Here is a 16200-nt window from a genome sequence, read left to right on the forward strand (position 1 = left end):
ACCGTACTCCGTTCCCCCCTCCCCAGGTCTGGTAAACCGTACTCCGTTCCCCCTCCCCAGGTCTGGTAAACCGTACTCCACCCTCCCCTCCCCAGGTCTGGTAAACCGTACTCCACCCTCCCCTCCCCAGGTCTGGTAAACCGTACTCCACCCTCCCCTCCCCAGGTCTGGTAAACCGTACTCCGTTCCCCCTCCCCAGGTCTGGTAAACCGTACTCCCTCCCCTCCCCAGGTCTGGTAAACCGTACTCTCCCCCTCCCCAGGTCTGGTAAACCGTACTCCGTTCCCCCCCTCCCCAGGTCCCCTCCCCCCTCCCCAGGTCTGGTAAACCGTACTCTCCCCCCTCCCCAGGTCTGGTAAACCGTACTCCGTTCCCCCCTCCCCAGGTCTGGTAAACCGTACTCTCCCCCCTCCCCAGGTCTGGTAAACCGTACTCCGTTCCCCCCTCCCCAGGTCTGGTAAACCGTACTCCGTTCCCCCTCCCCCAGGTCTGGTAAACCCACTCCGTTCCCCCCTCCCCAGGTCTGGTAAACCGTACTCTCCCCCTCCCCAGGTCTGGTAAACCGTACTCCGTTCCCCCCTCCCCAGGTCTGGTAAACCGCACTCCGTTCCCCCTCCCCTCCAGGTCTGGTAAACCGTACTCCGTTCCCCCTCCCCTCCAGGTCTGGTAAACCGTACTCCGTTCCCCCCCTCCCCAGGTCTGGTAAACCGTACTCCGTTCCCCCCTCCCCTCCAGGTCTGGTAAACCGTACTCCGTTCCCCCTCCCCTCCAGGTCTGGTAAACCGTACTCCGTTCCCCCCAGGTCTCAAGCTCAGGCTTATTTGATGAGAAATGTAAGCGGCTTTGCTCTTGGGTTTCTGTCGTAGTAGGCCGTTAGACACATTAGAAAGTCTATTCACGTTGTTGTTGTTGTTGTTGTTGATGCTGTTGTTGTTGTTGTTGTTGATGAACACAGTAACATTCTAGTGCTTTAAACAACCTCTCTCATATCTCTTAGTTCTCTGATGTACCAGTCCAACACAACCGACTTGTTGTTGTTGCTGTTGTTGCTATTGCTGTTGTTGTTGTTGTTGATGTTGTTGTTGTTGATGCTGTTGTTGTTGTTGTTGTTGTTGAACACAGTAACATTCTAGTGCTTTAAACAACCTCTCTCATATCTCTTAGTTCTCTGATGTACCAGTCCAACACAACCGACTTGTTGTTGTTGCTGTTGTTGTTGCTGTTGTTGTTGCTGTTGTTGTTGTTGTTGATGTTGTTGTTGAACACAGTAACATTCTAGTGCTTTAAACAACCTCTCTCATATCTCTTAGTTCTCTGATGTACCAGTCCAACACAACCGACTTGTTGTTGTTGATGTTGTTGTTGATGTTGTTGTTGAACACAGTAACATTCTAGTGCTTTAAACAACCTCTCTCATATCTCTTAGTTCTCTGATGTACCAGCCCAACACAACCGACTTGTTGTCGTTTAGACCAGAGCCCTATGGAACCCTATTCCCTATATAGTGCACTACTTCTGACCTGAAGTAGTGCACTGACTTTGAAAATAGGGTGCTATTTGGGATCTAACCTAGGATGTCAGGCCCTCTGCTTGTACAGTGTTGCTACTATGCTTTGTGAGAAGAGAGAGCCAGCCGTATGTTGGTTTACGGGAAGATTAAACTGCAGAAGAGCCGAGTGCTGACGCCAACCACTGTCGTCTGTATGGATCAACCGTTTCAGAGTGGGAGTGCTAATCCTAGATCCTAGGCTAAACTGATCCTAGATCAGCACTTGTACTCTGAGATGCTGTGCAGCCATTGTGAGGATTTGCAGGGGCAGGTTGGGAGTCTTTCTCTGGTCTAGTCTGAGGACAGTGAAGACTAGTAGGATGGATTTAACGTTTTCACATAGACTTACAGGTTCCCTCATCGTTCTGTTCTGCAGCTACCTTCTGTCTGTTCCTGGTCTGTTTCTCCACAGCGACTGTGCATTAATAGTGGATCAGGGTTATAACCAACCCCAGGCCTTTAATAGTGGATCAGGGTTATAACCACCCCCAGGCCTTTAATAGTGGATCAGGGTTATAACCAGCCTTTAATAGTGGAACAGGGTTATAACCACCCCCAGACCTTTAATAGTGGATCAGGGTTATAACCACCCCCAGACCTTTAATAGTGGATCAGGGTTATAACCAGCCTTTAATAGTGGATCAGGTTTATAACCAACCCCAGACCTTTAATAGTGGATCAGGGTTATAACCAGCCTTTAATAGTGGAACAGGGTTATAACCACCCCCAGACCTTTAATAGTGGATCAGGGTTATAACCACCCCCAGACCTTTAATAGTGGATCAGGGTTATAACCACCCCCAGACCTTTAATAGTGGATCAGGGTTATAACCATCCCCAGACCTTTAATAGTGGATCAGGGTTATAACCAGCCTTTAATAGTGGATCAGGGTTATAACCAGCCTTTAATAGTGGATCAGGGTTATAACCACCCCCAGACCTTTAATAGTGGAACAGGGTTATAACCAGCCTTTAATAGTGGATCAGGGTTATAACCACCCCCAGGCCTTTAATAGTGGATCAGGGTTATAACCAGCCTTTAATAGTGGATCAGGGTTATAACCACCCCCAGACCTTTAATAGTGGATCAGGGTTATAACCAGCCTTTAATAGTGGATCAGGGTTATAACCACCCCCAGGCCTTTAATAGTGGATCAGGTTTATAACCACCCCCAGACCTTTAATAGTGGATCAGGGTTATAACCAGCCTTTAATAGTGGATCAGGTTTATAACCAACCCCAGACCTTTAATAGTGGATCAGGGTTATAACCAGCCTTTAATAGTGGATCAGGTTTATAACCAACCCCAGGCCTTTAATAGTGGATCAGGGTTATAACCAGCCTTTAATAGTGGATCAGGTTTATAACCAACCCCAGGCCTTTAATAGTGGATCAGGGTTATAACCAGCCTTTAATAGTGGATCAGGGTTATAACCACCCCCAGACCTTTAATAGTGGATCAGGGTTATAACCAACCCCAGACCGTTAATAGTGGATCAGGGTTATAACCAGCCTTTAATAGAGGATCAGGGTTATAACCAGCCTTTAATAGTGGATCAGGGTTATATCCAGACCTTTAATAGTGGATCAGGGTTATAACCAACCCCAGACCTTTAATAGTGGATCAGGGTTATAACCAGCCTTTAATAGTGGATCAGGGTTATACCCAGACCTTTAATAGTGGATCAGGTTTATAACCAACCCCAGACCGTTAATAGTGGATCAGGGTTATAACCAGCCTTTAATAGAGGACCAGGGTTATAACCAACCCCAGGCCTTTAATAGTGGATCAGGATTATACCCAGCCTTTAATAGTGGATCAGGGTTATAACCAACCCCAGGCCTTTAATAGTGGATCAGGGTTATAACCAACCCCAGGCCTTTAATAGTGGATCAGGGTTATAACCAAACCCAGGCCTTTAATAGTGGATCAGGGTTATAACCATCCCCAGACCTTTAATAGTGGATCAGGGTTATAACCAAACCCAGGCCTTTAATAGTGGATCAGGGTTATAACCAGCCTTTAATAGTGGATCAGGGTTATAACCAACCCCAGGGCTTTAATAGTGGATCAGGGTTATAACCACCCCCAGACCTTTAATAGTGGATCAGGGTTATAACCACCCCCAGACCTTTAATAGTGGATCAGGGTTATAACCAGCCTTTAATACGGGATCAGGGTTATAACCAGCCTTTAATAGTGGATCAGGGTTATAACCACCCCCAGGACTTTAATAGTGGATCAGGGTTATAACCAGCCTTTAATGGTGGATCAGGGTTATAACCAGTCTTTAACAGTGGATCAGGGTTATAACCACCCCAGGCCTTTAATAGTGGATCAGGGTTATAACCACCCCAGGCCTTTAATAGTGGATCAGGGTTATAACCACCCCCAGGTCTTTAACAGTGGATCAGGGTTATAACCAGCCTTTAATAGTAGATCAGGGTTATAACCAACCCCAGACCTTTAATAGTGGATCAGGGTTGTAACCAGCCTTTAATAGTGGATCAGGGTTATAACCACCCCCAGACCTTTAATAGTGGATCAGGGTTATAACCACCCCCAGACCTTTAATAGTGGATCAGGGTTATAACCACCCCCAGGCCTTTAATAGTGGATCAGGGTTATAACCAGCCCCAAGTCTTTAATAGTGGATCAGGGTTATAACCAGCCTTTAATAGTGGATCAGGGTTATAACCAGCCTTTAATAGTGGATCAGGGTTATAACCACCCCAGGCCTTTAATACTGGATCAGGGTTATAACCACCCCAGGCCTTTAATAGTGGATCAGAGTTATAACCACCCCCAGGCCTTTAATAGTGGATCAGGGTTATAACCAGCCTTTAATAGTGGATCAGGGTTATAACCAGCCCCAGGCCTTTAATAGTGGATCAGGGTTATAACCAACCTTTAATAGTGGATCAGGGTTATAACCAACCCCAGGCCTTTAATAGTGGATCAGGGTTATAACCAGCCCCAGGCCTTTAATAGTAGATCAGGGTTATAACCAACCCCAGGCCTTTAATAGTGGATCAGGGTTATAACCAACCCCAGGTCTTTAATAGTGGATCAGGGTTATAACCAGCCTTTAATAGTGGATCAGGGTTATAACCAGCCTTTAATAGTAGATCAGGGTTATAACCACCCCAGGCCTTTAATAGTGGATCAGGGTTATATCCAACCCCAGGCCTTTAGTAGTGGATCAGGGTTATAACCAGCCTTTAATAGTGGATCAGGGTTATAACCAGCCTTTAATGGTGGATCAGGGTTATAACCAACCCCAGGTCTTTAATAGTGGATCAGGGTTATAACCAGCCCCAGGCCTTTAATTGTGGATCAGGGTTATAACCACCCCCAGACCTTTAATAGTGGATCAGGGTTATAACCACCCCCAGACCTTTAATAGTGGATCAGGGTTATAACCAGCCTTTAATACGGGATCAGGGTTATAACCAGCCTTTAATAGTGGATCAGGGTTATAACCACCCCCAGGACTTTAATAGTGGATCAGGGTTATAACCAGCCTTTAATGGTGGATCAGGGTTATAACCAGTCTTTAACAGTGGATCAGGGTTATAACCACCCCAGGCCTTTAATAGTGGATCAGGGTTATAACCACCCCAGGCCTTTAATAGTGGATCAGGGTTATAACCACCCCCAGGTCTTTAACAGTGGATCAGGGTTATAACCAGCCTTTAATAGTAGATCAGGGTTATAACCAACCCCAGACCTTTAATAGTGGATCAGGGTTGTAACCAGCCTTTAATAGTGGATCAGGGTTATAACCACCCCCAGACCTTTAATAGTGGATCAGGGTTATAACCACCCCCAGACCTTTAATAGTGGATCAGGGTTATAACCACCCCCAGGCCTTTAATAGTGGATCAGGGTTATAACCAACCCCAGGTCTTTAATAGTGGATCAGGGTTATAACCAGCCTTTAATAGTGGATCAGGGTTATAACCAGCCTTTAATAGTAGATCAGGGTTATAACCACCCCAGGCCTTTAATAGTGGATCAGGGTTATATCCAACCCCAGGCCTTTAGTAGTGGATCAGGGTTATAACCAGCCTTTAATAGTGGATCAGGGTTATAACCAGCCTTTAATGGTGGATCAGGGTTATAACCAACCCCAGGTCTTTAATAGTGGATCAGGGTTATAACCAGCCCCAGGCCTTTAATTGTGGATCAGGGTTATAACCAACCCCAGGCCTTTAATAGTGGATCAGGGTTATATCCAGCCCCAGGCCTTTAATAGTGGATGAGGGTTATAACCAACCCCAGGCCTTTAATAGTGGATCAGGGTTATAACCACCCCCAGGCCTTTAATAGTGGATGAGGGTTATAACCAACCCCAGGCCTTTAATAGTGGATCAGGGTTATAACCAACCCCAGGCCTTTAATAGTGGATCAGGGTTATAACCAGCCTTTAATAGTGGATCAGGGTTATTACCAGCCTTTAATGGTGGATCAGGGTTATAACCAACCCCAGGTCTTTAATAGTGGATCAGGGTTATAACCAGCCCCAGGCCTTTAATAGTGGATCAGGGTTATATCCAGCCCCAGGCCTTTAATAGTGGATGAGGGTTATAACCAACCCCAGGCCTTTAATAGTGGATCAGGGTTATAACCACCCCAGGCCTTTAATAGTGGATGAGGGTTATAACCAACCCCAGGCCTTTAATAGTGGATCAGGGTTATAACCAACCCCAGGCCTTTAATAGTGGATGAGGGTTATAACCAGCCCCAGGCCTTTAATAGTAGATCAGGGTTATAACCAACCTTTAATAGTGGATGAGGTTTATAACCAGCCTTTAATAGTGGATCAGGGTTATAACCAACCTTTAATAGTGGATGAGGGTTATAACCAGCCTTTAATAGTGGATCAGGGTTATAACCAGCCCCAGGCCTGCAGCATTGCAGTGTGTTGTGCACCACCAATAAGTAGCACCCACCTGTATAGAGAATGCATTGTGTTATGGAGAGAGTTACAAAGACAATCTCCTGATGATGTCATGTCTCCTCCTCTGCAGGTGTTGTATAAGGTGTACATGTCCTTCGTGGAGGTGGGCCCTGAGAATGTTCAGACAGCTGACTATTTCAAAGGAGTGGGTGAGGATGAGTTCTGGTGTTTAGCTGTAGTCTGTGTTAGCTGTAGTCTGTGTTTAGCTGTAGTCTGTGTTAGCTGTAGTCTGTGTTCGCTGTAGTCTGTGTTAGCTGTAGTCTGTGTTTAGCTGTAGTCTGTGTTAGCTGTAGTCTGTGTTAGCTATAGTCTGTGTTAGCTGTGGTCTGTGTTAGCTGTAGTCTGTGTTAGCTGTAGTCTGTGTTAGCTGTGGTCTGTGTTTAGCTGTAGTCTGTGTTAGCTGTAGTCTGTGTTAGCTATAGTCTGTGTTAGCTGTAGTCTGTGTTAGCTGTAGTCTGTGTTTAGCTGTAGTCTGTGTTCGCTGTAGTCTGTGTTAGCTGTAGTCTGTGTTAGCTGTAGTCTGTGTTAGCTGTAGTCTGTGTTTAGCTGTAGTCTGTGTTAGCTGTGGTCTGTGTTTAGCTGTAGTCTGTGTTTAGCTGTAGTCTGTGTTAGCTGTAGTCTGTGTTAGCTGTAGTCTGTGTTTAGCTGTAGTCTGTGTTAGCTGTGGTCTGTGTTTAGCTGTAGTCTGTGTTTAGCTGTAGTCTGTGTTAGCTGTGGTCTGTGTTTAGCTGTAGTCTGTGTTAGCTGTAGTCTGTGTTTAGCTGTAGTCTGTGTTCGCTGTAGTCTGTGTTAGCTATAGTCTGTGTTTAGCTGTAGTCTGTGTTCGCTGTAGTCTGTGTTAGCTGTAGTCTGTGTTAGCTATAGTCTGTGTTTAGCTGTAGTCTGTGTTCGCTGTAGTCTGTGTTAGCTGTAGTCTGTGTTAGCTGTAGTCTGTCTTAGCTGTAGTCTGTGTTAGCTGTAGTCTGTGTTTAGCTGTAGTCTGTGTTTAGCTGTAGTCTGTGTTAGCTGTAGTCTGTGCTAGCTGTAGTCTGTGTTTAGCTGTAGTCTGTGTTAGCTGTAGTCTGTGTTAGCTGTAGTCTGTGTTAGCTGTAGTCTGTGTTAGCTGTAGTCTGTGTTTAGCTGTAGTCTGTGTTTAGCTGTAGTCTGTGTTAGCTGTAGTCTGTGTTTAGCTGTAGTCTGTGTTAGCTGTGGTCTGTGTTTAGCTGTAGTCTGTGTTAGCTGTAGTCTGTGTTAGCTATAGTCTGTGTTAGCTGTAGTCTGTGTTAGCTGTAGTCTGTGTTTAGCTGTAGTCTGTGTTCTGTAGTCTGTGTTAGCTGTAGTCTGTGTTAGCTGTAGTCTGTGTTAGCTGTAGTCTGTGTTTAGCTGTAGTCTGTGTTAGCTGTGGTCTGTGTTTAGCTGTAGTCTGTGTTTAGCTGTAGTCTGTGTTAGCTGTAGTCTGTGTTAGCTGTAGTCTGTGTTTAGCTGTAGTCTGTGTTAGCTGTGGTCTGTGTTTAGCTGTAGTCTGTGTTTAGCTGTAGTCTGTGTTAGCTGTGGTCTGTGTTTAGCTGTAGTCTGTGTTAGCTGTAGTCTGTGTTTAGCTGTAGTCTGTGTTCGCTGTAGTCTAGCTATAGTCTGTGTTTAGCTGTAGTCTGTGTTCGCTGTAGTCTGTGTTAGCTGTAGTCTGTGTTAGCTATAGTCTGTGTTTAGCTGTAGTCTGTGTTCGCTGTAGTCTGTGTTAGCTGTAGTCTGTGTTAGCTGTAGTCTGTCTTAGCTGTAGTCTGTGTTAGCTGTAGTCTGTGTTTAGCTGTAGTCTGTGTTTAGCTGTAGTCTGTGTTAGCTGTAGTCTGTGCTAGCTGTAGTCTGTGTTTAGCTGTAGTCTGTGTTAGCTGTGGTCTGTGTTTAGCTGTAGTCTGTGTTTAGCTGTAGTCTGTGTTAGCTGTGGTCTGTGTTTAGCTGTAGTCTGTGTTAGCTGTAGTCTGTGTTTAGCTGTAGTCTGTGTTCGCTGTAGTCTGTGTTAGCTATAGTCTGTGTTTAGCTGTAGTCTGTGTTCGCTGTAGTCTGTGTTAGCTGTAGTCTGTGTTTAGCTGTAGTCTGTGTTAGCTGTAGTCTGTGTTAGCTGTAGTCTGTGTTAGCTGTAGTCTGTGTTTAGCTGTAGTCTGTGTTAGCTGTGGTCTGTGTTTAGCTGTAGTCTGTGTTTAGCTGTAGTCTGTGTTAGCTGTGGTCTGTGTTTAGCTGTAGTCTGTGTTAGCTGTAGTCTGTGTTTAGCTGTAGTCTGTGTTCGCTGTAGTCTGTGTTAGCTATAGTCTGTGTTTAGCTGTAGTCTGTGTTCGCTGTAGTCTGTGTTAGCTGTAGTCTGTGTTAGCTATAGTCTGTGTTTAGCTGTAGTCTGTGTTCGCTGTAGTCTGTGTTAGCTCTAGTCTGTGTTAGCTGTAGTCTGTCTTAGCTGTAGTCTGTGTTAGCTGTAGTCTGTGTTTAGCTGTAGTCTGTGTTTAGCTGTAGTCTGTGTTAGCTGTAGTCTGTGCTAGCTATAGTCTGTGTTCGCTGTAGTCTGTGTTTAGCTGTAGTCTGTGTTAGCTGTAGTCTGTGTTTAGCTGTAGTCTGTGTTCGCTGTAGTCTGTGTTAGCTATAGTCTGTGTTTAGCTGTAGTCTGTGTTTAGCTGTAGTCTGTGTTAGCTGTAGTCTGTGTTAGCTATAGTCTGTGTTTAGCTGTAGTCTGTGTTCGCTGTAGTCTGTGTTAGCTGTAGTCTGTGTTAGCTGTAGTCTGTCTTAGCTGTAGTCTGTGTTAGCTGTAGTCTGTGTTTAGCTGTAGTCTGTGTTTAGCTGTAGTCTGTGTTTAGCTGTAGTCTGTGTTAGCTGTAGTCTGTGTTAGCTATAGTCTGTGTTTAGCTGTAGTCTGTGTTAGCTGTAGTCTGTGTTAGCTGTAGTCTGTGTTAGCTGTAGTCTATTTACACATACACTATGCTCTGCATAGCCACTATGAGACCTCTCCTGATTTCCTGTCTCTGAACCTAAAGACTCTCCCACGTCCCCTATGCCTCCTCTCTTCCTCCTCCCCTCTCTCTCCACCCTTCCTCTCTCTCCCTCCACCCTTCCTCCTCCTCCTTGTCTCCCCCACCCTTCCTCCTCCTCCCCCTCTTCCTCCCTGTCTCCCTCCACCCTTCCTCCTCCTCCCCATCTTCCTCCCTGTCTCCCTCCACCCTTCCTCCTCCTCCCCCTTCCTCTTCCTCCCTGTCTCCCTCTACCCTTCCTCCTCCACCTCCCCATCTTCCTTCTCCTCTTCCTCCCTGTCTCCCCATCTTCCTCCACCCCTCTCCTCTTCCTCCCTGTCTCCCCATCTTCCTCCACCCCTCTCCTCTTCCTCCCTGTCTCCCTCCACCCTTCCTCCTCCTCCTCCCCATCTCCGTCCTTCTCTCCCTCCTCTCCCTCCTCAGCCTCATTCCTCATCGTCAGTATTGGGGGGACCATGGTGGGTCTGATCTTTGCTGCTCTCCTAGCCTTCATCACACGTTTCACCAAGAAGGTCCGCATCATTGAGCCTCTATTGGTCTTCCTCATGGTCTACCTGGCCTACCTCACCGCTGAGCTCTTCTCTCTGTCCGCCATCTTGTCGTGAGTACATCTTTAGTATGTGTTCTAGAAATCACCACAGAAAATGTGATGGTCTGTACTCAAAAAGATGTTGCATTTAAACTCACTTCATTTTTCTAATATATTTTTTATTCCGCTGTCATTAGTGTGTGTGTGTGTGTGTGTGTGTGTGTGTGTGTGTGTGTGTGTGTATAGACCTACATTACAATACAACCACTGTATGTTTCAATATGAACATCTCAACAGGACCTATCTTCCCTAGAGACCTACATTACAATACAACCACTATGTTACAATATGAACATCTCAACAGGACCTATCTTCCCTTTAGACCTACATTACAATACAACCACTGTATGTTACAATATGAACATCTCAACAGGACCTATCTTCCCTATAGACCTACATTACAATACAACCACTATGTTACAATATGAACATCTCAACAGGACCTATCTTCCCTACAGACCAACATTAAAATACAACCAACATCCAAACAATACAGTTGTAAACATGTAATAGGTTTTTGTTTCATCACTGATTCTACGTGTCAGTGTGAATCATGTCTCATATCTCCCCCCTTCATAACATTACAGTTGTATATCCAACAGGCTGTGTTTGTAGATGGACTGAGGTAGGTAGATTGTATAGCTAATAGGCTGTGTGTTTGTAGATGGACTGAGGTAGGTAGATTGTATAGCTAACAGGCTGTGTGTTTGTAGATGGACTGAGGTAGGTAGATTGTATAGCTAACAGGCTGTGTGTTTATAGATGGACTGAGGTAGGTAGATTGTATAGCTAACAGGCTGTGTGTTTATAGATGGACTGAGGTAGGTAGATTGTATAGCTAACAGGCTGTGTGTTTGTAGATGGACTGAGGTAGGTAGATTGTATAGCTAACAGGCTGTGTTTGTAGATGGACTGAGGTAGGTAGATTGTATAGCTAACAGGCTGTGTGTTTGTAGATGGACTGAGGTAGGTAGATTGTATATCCAATAGGCTGTGTTTGTAGATGGACTGAGTTAGGTAGATTGTATAGCTAACAGGCTGTGTGTTTGTAGATGGACTGAGGTAGGTAGATTGTATAGCTAACAGGCTGTGTGCTTGTAGATGGACTGAGGTAGGTAGATTGTATAGCTAACAGGCTGTGTGTTTGTAGATGGACTGAGGTAGGTAGATTGTATAGCTAACAGGCTGTGTGCTTGTAGAGGCTGTGTGTTTGTAGATGGACTGAGGTAGGTAGATTGTATAGCTAACAGGCTGTGTGTTTGTAGATGGACTGAGGTGAATGAACCTACAGCAGACAAGGTGATAATGGCTGGGGTCATTTTGCCTTGTTTTGCTGTTCTCCAAATAGCATTTGAAAAAGGTTTTAAATTGTATAGAATTGCAGTTAATGAGCTTCAATTTTCAAAAATGTCCTCTTCCGAACTCCAACCCTGGTTAAGGCCCTGGGCTCAGATTCTCTAAACCCTCTTTAGAAGGAATATCTTCTAAAATGCCATGTTTTTCTCTTAACTATAGACTTTAGACTTAAGAAGAAAGTTCAGCAAAGTTGCTATTCCTCAAAAAGGTTCTTGGAAATTCTCTTTCGCTGTTTTCTTATGTTTCTCCTTAAGCAAAAAGTTAAGAAATCATATTTTATCTTGAAAATAAAGTTGGTTGTAAATATTTTAAAATTCCAAGATAGCTCAACCATTGTCCTAAACTCTGGGCAGTGAGAGAAAACAGCTCATGAAAATCAATTGTACATAATTCACTCTCAAACTATATCTGAAAGTTTCAGTATTGATTATTTTAAATATTAATTATTTTAAGTATTGATCATTTTATTAAGTATTGATTATTTTTTTTTGCCATTGCTAGCTAGCTCGATAGCTAAATGGGTTGCCTAGCAACAAACATCTTAAAGAAGATACGTGAGAAGATGTTTGAGGAGTTTGTAAGAAAATCATAAAATCTTAAGATATTGTTGAGGAATTGCACTTACGAACTATCTTATGAACTTGTTAATTTTTTTGCATTTAAGAAGTGTTTTGTGAATCTGGACCCTGGTCCTCTCCTGTCCTCTGTCTCTCTCTCTCTCACCTCCTTCAGAATGACGTTCTGTGGTATCGGCTGTAACAAGTACGTGGAGGCCAACATATCCCAGAAATCTCGTACCACGGTGAAGTACACGATGAAAACCCTGGCCAGCATCGCCGAAACCATCATCTTCATCTTCCTGGGCATCTCAGCCGTGGACAAGTCTAAGTGGGCCTGGGACACAGGACTCATCTCCTGTACGCTCATCTTCATCTTCGTCTTTAGGGCCCTGGGTAGGTGTGTCGCCTTACTAAACATTGATTCAGTACCCAGCGTTGTTACTCTACACATAGCTGAAGGTGAATTTCAATACTATACTACTATGTATCAGAGATTGCAGCCCCCTGGGTAAGAGTGGACCTACGCAGCACAAAGAGAGGAGTCTTCTCTGTCCTTAATGTGGATTTATTTGACCAACATTCTTGTCTGAGAGAGCCTTTTGTCAGGGTGCTTCTCTAAAGAGCCTTTTGTCAGGGTGCTTCTCTGAAGAGCCTTTCGTCAGGGTGCTTGTCTGGGAGAGCCTTTCGTCAGGGTGCTTGTCTGGGAGAGCCTTTCGTCAGGGTGCTTGTCTGGGAGAGCCTATCGTCAGGGTGCTTGTCTGGGAGAGCCTGGGAGAGCCTTCGTCAGGGTGCTTCTCTGAAGAGCCTTTCATCAGGGTGCTTGTCTGGGAGAGCCTTTCGTCAGGGTGCTTGTCTGAGAGAGCCTTTCGTCAGGGTGCTTGCTTTACACACAGATACTGAACAGAGTCTTGAGGATCCAGCGTGTTTTTATCAGTGATCGGGCCTCTCTATAAAACCTTTAATGCCAAACAGATTATAAAATAATCACTCCTTCAATTAACTCCAAAAAGTGTCTGAATATCTGTCGTCCTTTATCAATAATCAAGATGGTACTCTGAACTCAATGATGAGTCTGAGAATGTACTGGCACAACTTCATTTATACTGTGGGGGATAAGTATTATACTGTAGCTGTTGGATTCTCTGTCTCTGATCTCTTTCAGGTGTGGTCATGCAGACCTGGGTGTTGAACTGGTTCCGCCTCGTCCCATTGGACAAGATCGACCAGGTGGTGATGTCGTACGGTGGCCTGCGAGGGGCGGTGGCGTTGCCTTGGTGGTGCTGCTGGATGCAGAACGGGTCCCGGCTAAAGACTACTTCGTGGCCACAACCATCATAGTGGTTTTCTTCACTGTGATGTTCCAGGTAAAGTATTTACTAGAGATATTTTAATACTAGAGATATTTTAATATATATTTTAATACTAGAGATATTTTAATACTAGAGATATTTTAATACTAGAGATATTTTAATACTAGAGATATTTTAATACTAGAGATATTTTAATACTAGAGATATTTGATACCAGAGATATTTTAATACTAGAGATATTGTAATACATATTTTAATACTAGAGATATTTTAATACTAGAGATATTTTAATACTAGAGATATTTTAATACTAGAGATATTTGATACCAGAGATATTTTAATACTAGAGATATTTAATAATATATTTTATACTAGAGATATTTTAATACTAGAGATATTTTACATAATACTAGAGATATTTTAATATATTTTATTCTAGAGATATTTTAATACTAGAGATATTTTATACTAGAGATATTTTAATACTAGATATATTTTAATACTAGAGATATTTTAATACTAGAGATATTTTATACTAGAGATATTTTAATACTAGAGATATTTTAATACTAGATATATTTGATACCAGAGATATTTTAATACATATTTTATACTATAAATATTTTAATACTAGATATAATTTAATACTAGAGATATTTTAATACTAGAGATATTTAATACCAGAGATATTTTATACTAGATATATTTTAATACTAGAGATATTTTAATACTAGATATATTTTATACTAGAGATATTTTATTAAATATTTTAATACTAGAGATATTTTAATACTATACGTATTTTAATATCAGAGATATTTTAATACCAGAGATATTTTTATACAAGAGATATTTTAAGAGATATTTTTATACTAGAGATATTTTAATACTAGAGATATTTTAATACTAGAGATATTTTAATACTAGAGATATTTTAATACTAGAGATATTTTAATACTAGATATATTTTAATACTAGAGATATTTTAATACTAGAGATATTTTAATATATATTTTAATACTAGACATATTTTAATACTAGAGATATTTTAATACTAGAGATATTTTAATACATATTTTATACTAGAGATATTTTATACTAGAGATATTTTAATACTAGAGATATTTTAATACTAGAGATATTTTAATACTAGAGATATTTTAATATATATTTTAATACTAGAGATATTTTAATACTAGAGATATTTTAATATATATTTTAATACTAGACATATTTTAATACTAGATATATTTTAATAATAGAGATATTTTAATACTAGAGATATTTTAATATATATTTTAATACTAGACATATTTTAATACTAGAGATATTTTAATACTAGATATATTTTATACTAGAGATATTTTAATACTAGATATATTTTATACTAGAGATATTTTTATACTAGAGATATTTCATTAAATATTTTAATACTAGAGATATTTTAATACTAGATATATTTTATACTAGAGATATTTTAATACTAGATATATTTTATACTAGAGATATTTTTATACTAGAGATATTTTAATTAAATATTTTAATACTAGAGATATTTTAATAGATATTTTAATACTAGATATATTTAGTACTCACTCTACAGAAACAGGAGATAGACTAGTGTCCTGTCCAGAGGGAGTACCTACTCTACAGAAACAGGAGATAGACTAGTGTCCTGTCCAGGGGAGTACTCACTCTACAGAAACAGGAGATAGACTAGTGTCCTGTCCAGAGGAGTACTCACTCTACAGAAACAGGAGATAGACTAGTGTCCTGTCCAGAGGGAGTACCTACTCTACAGAAACAGGAGATAGACTAGTGTCCTGTCCAGAGGAGTACCTACTCTACAGAAACAGGAGATAGACTAGTGTCCTGTCCAGAGGGAGTACCTACTCTACAGAAACAGGGGATAGACTAGTGTCCTGTCCAGGAGTACCCACTCTACAGAAACAGGAGATAGACTAGTGTCCTGTCCAGAGGGAGTACCTACTCTACAGAAACAGGAGATAGACTAGTGTCCTGTCCAGAGGGAGTACCTACTCTACAGAAACAGGAGATAGACTAGTGTCCTGTCCAGAGGGAGTACTCACTCTACAGAAACAGGAGATAGACTAGTGTCCTGTCCAGAGGGAGTACCTACTCTACAGAAACAGGAGATAGACTAGTGTCCTGTCCAGGGGAGTACTCACTCTACAGAAACAGGAGATAGACTAGTGTCCTGTCCAGAGGGAGTACCTACTCTACAGAAACAGGAGATAGACTAGTGTCCTGTCCAGGGGGAGTACCTACTCTACAGAAACAGGAGATAGACTAGTGTCCTGTCCAGAGGGAGTACCTACTCTACAGAAACAGGAGATAGACTAGTGTCCTGTCCAGAGGGAGTACTCACTCTACAGAAACAGGAGATAGACTAGTGTCCTGTCCAGAGGGAGTACCTACTCTACAGAAACAGGATATAGACTAGTGTCCTGTCCAGAGGTCACTCTGGCTGATTTATGGATTATACACACGTAGATGATGTGTGGTAGTGGATACTGTGTGATAGTGGATAATGGGTGATAGTGGATAATGTGTGATAGTGAATTATACACTAGTCGATGATGTGTGGTAGTGGATAATGTGTAATAGTGGACAATGTGTGATAGTAGATAATGTGTGATAGTGAATTATACACTAGTCGATGATGTGTGATAGTGGATAATGTGTAATAGTGGATGATGTGGGATAGTGGATGATGTGTGATAGTGGATGATGTGTGATAGTGGATGATGTGTGTTAGTGGATCATGTGATTAGTGGATAATGTGTGATAGTGGATAATGTGTGATAGTGGATAATGTGATTAGTGGATGATGTGTGATTAGTGGATGATGTGTGATAGTGGAT

The 16200-nt window shown here is 42.3% G+C and overlaps 1 pseudogene; it reads left to right on the forward strand.

Annotated features, from left to right (window-relative positions):
- The window catches only part of LOC121844167, a 69471-nt pseudogene that overhangs the window by 23706 nt on the left and 29565 nt on the right, over positions 1–16200 (forward strand).

The sequence above is a fragment of the Oncorhynchus tshawytscha genome, unplaced genomic scaffold (assembly GCF_018296145.1).
Source record: "Oncorhynchus tshawytscha isolate Ot180627B unplaced genomic scaffold, Otsh_v2.0 Un_contig_10687_pilon_pilon, whole genome shotgun sequence".
NCBI classification, from domain to species: Eukaryota; Metazoa; Chordata; class Actinopteri; order Salmoniformes; family Salmonidae; genus Oncorhynchus; species Oncorhynchus tshawytscha.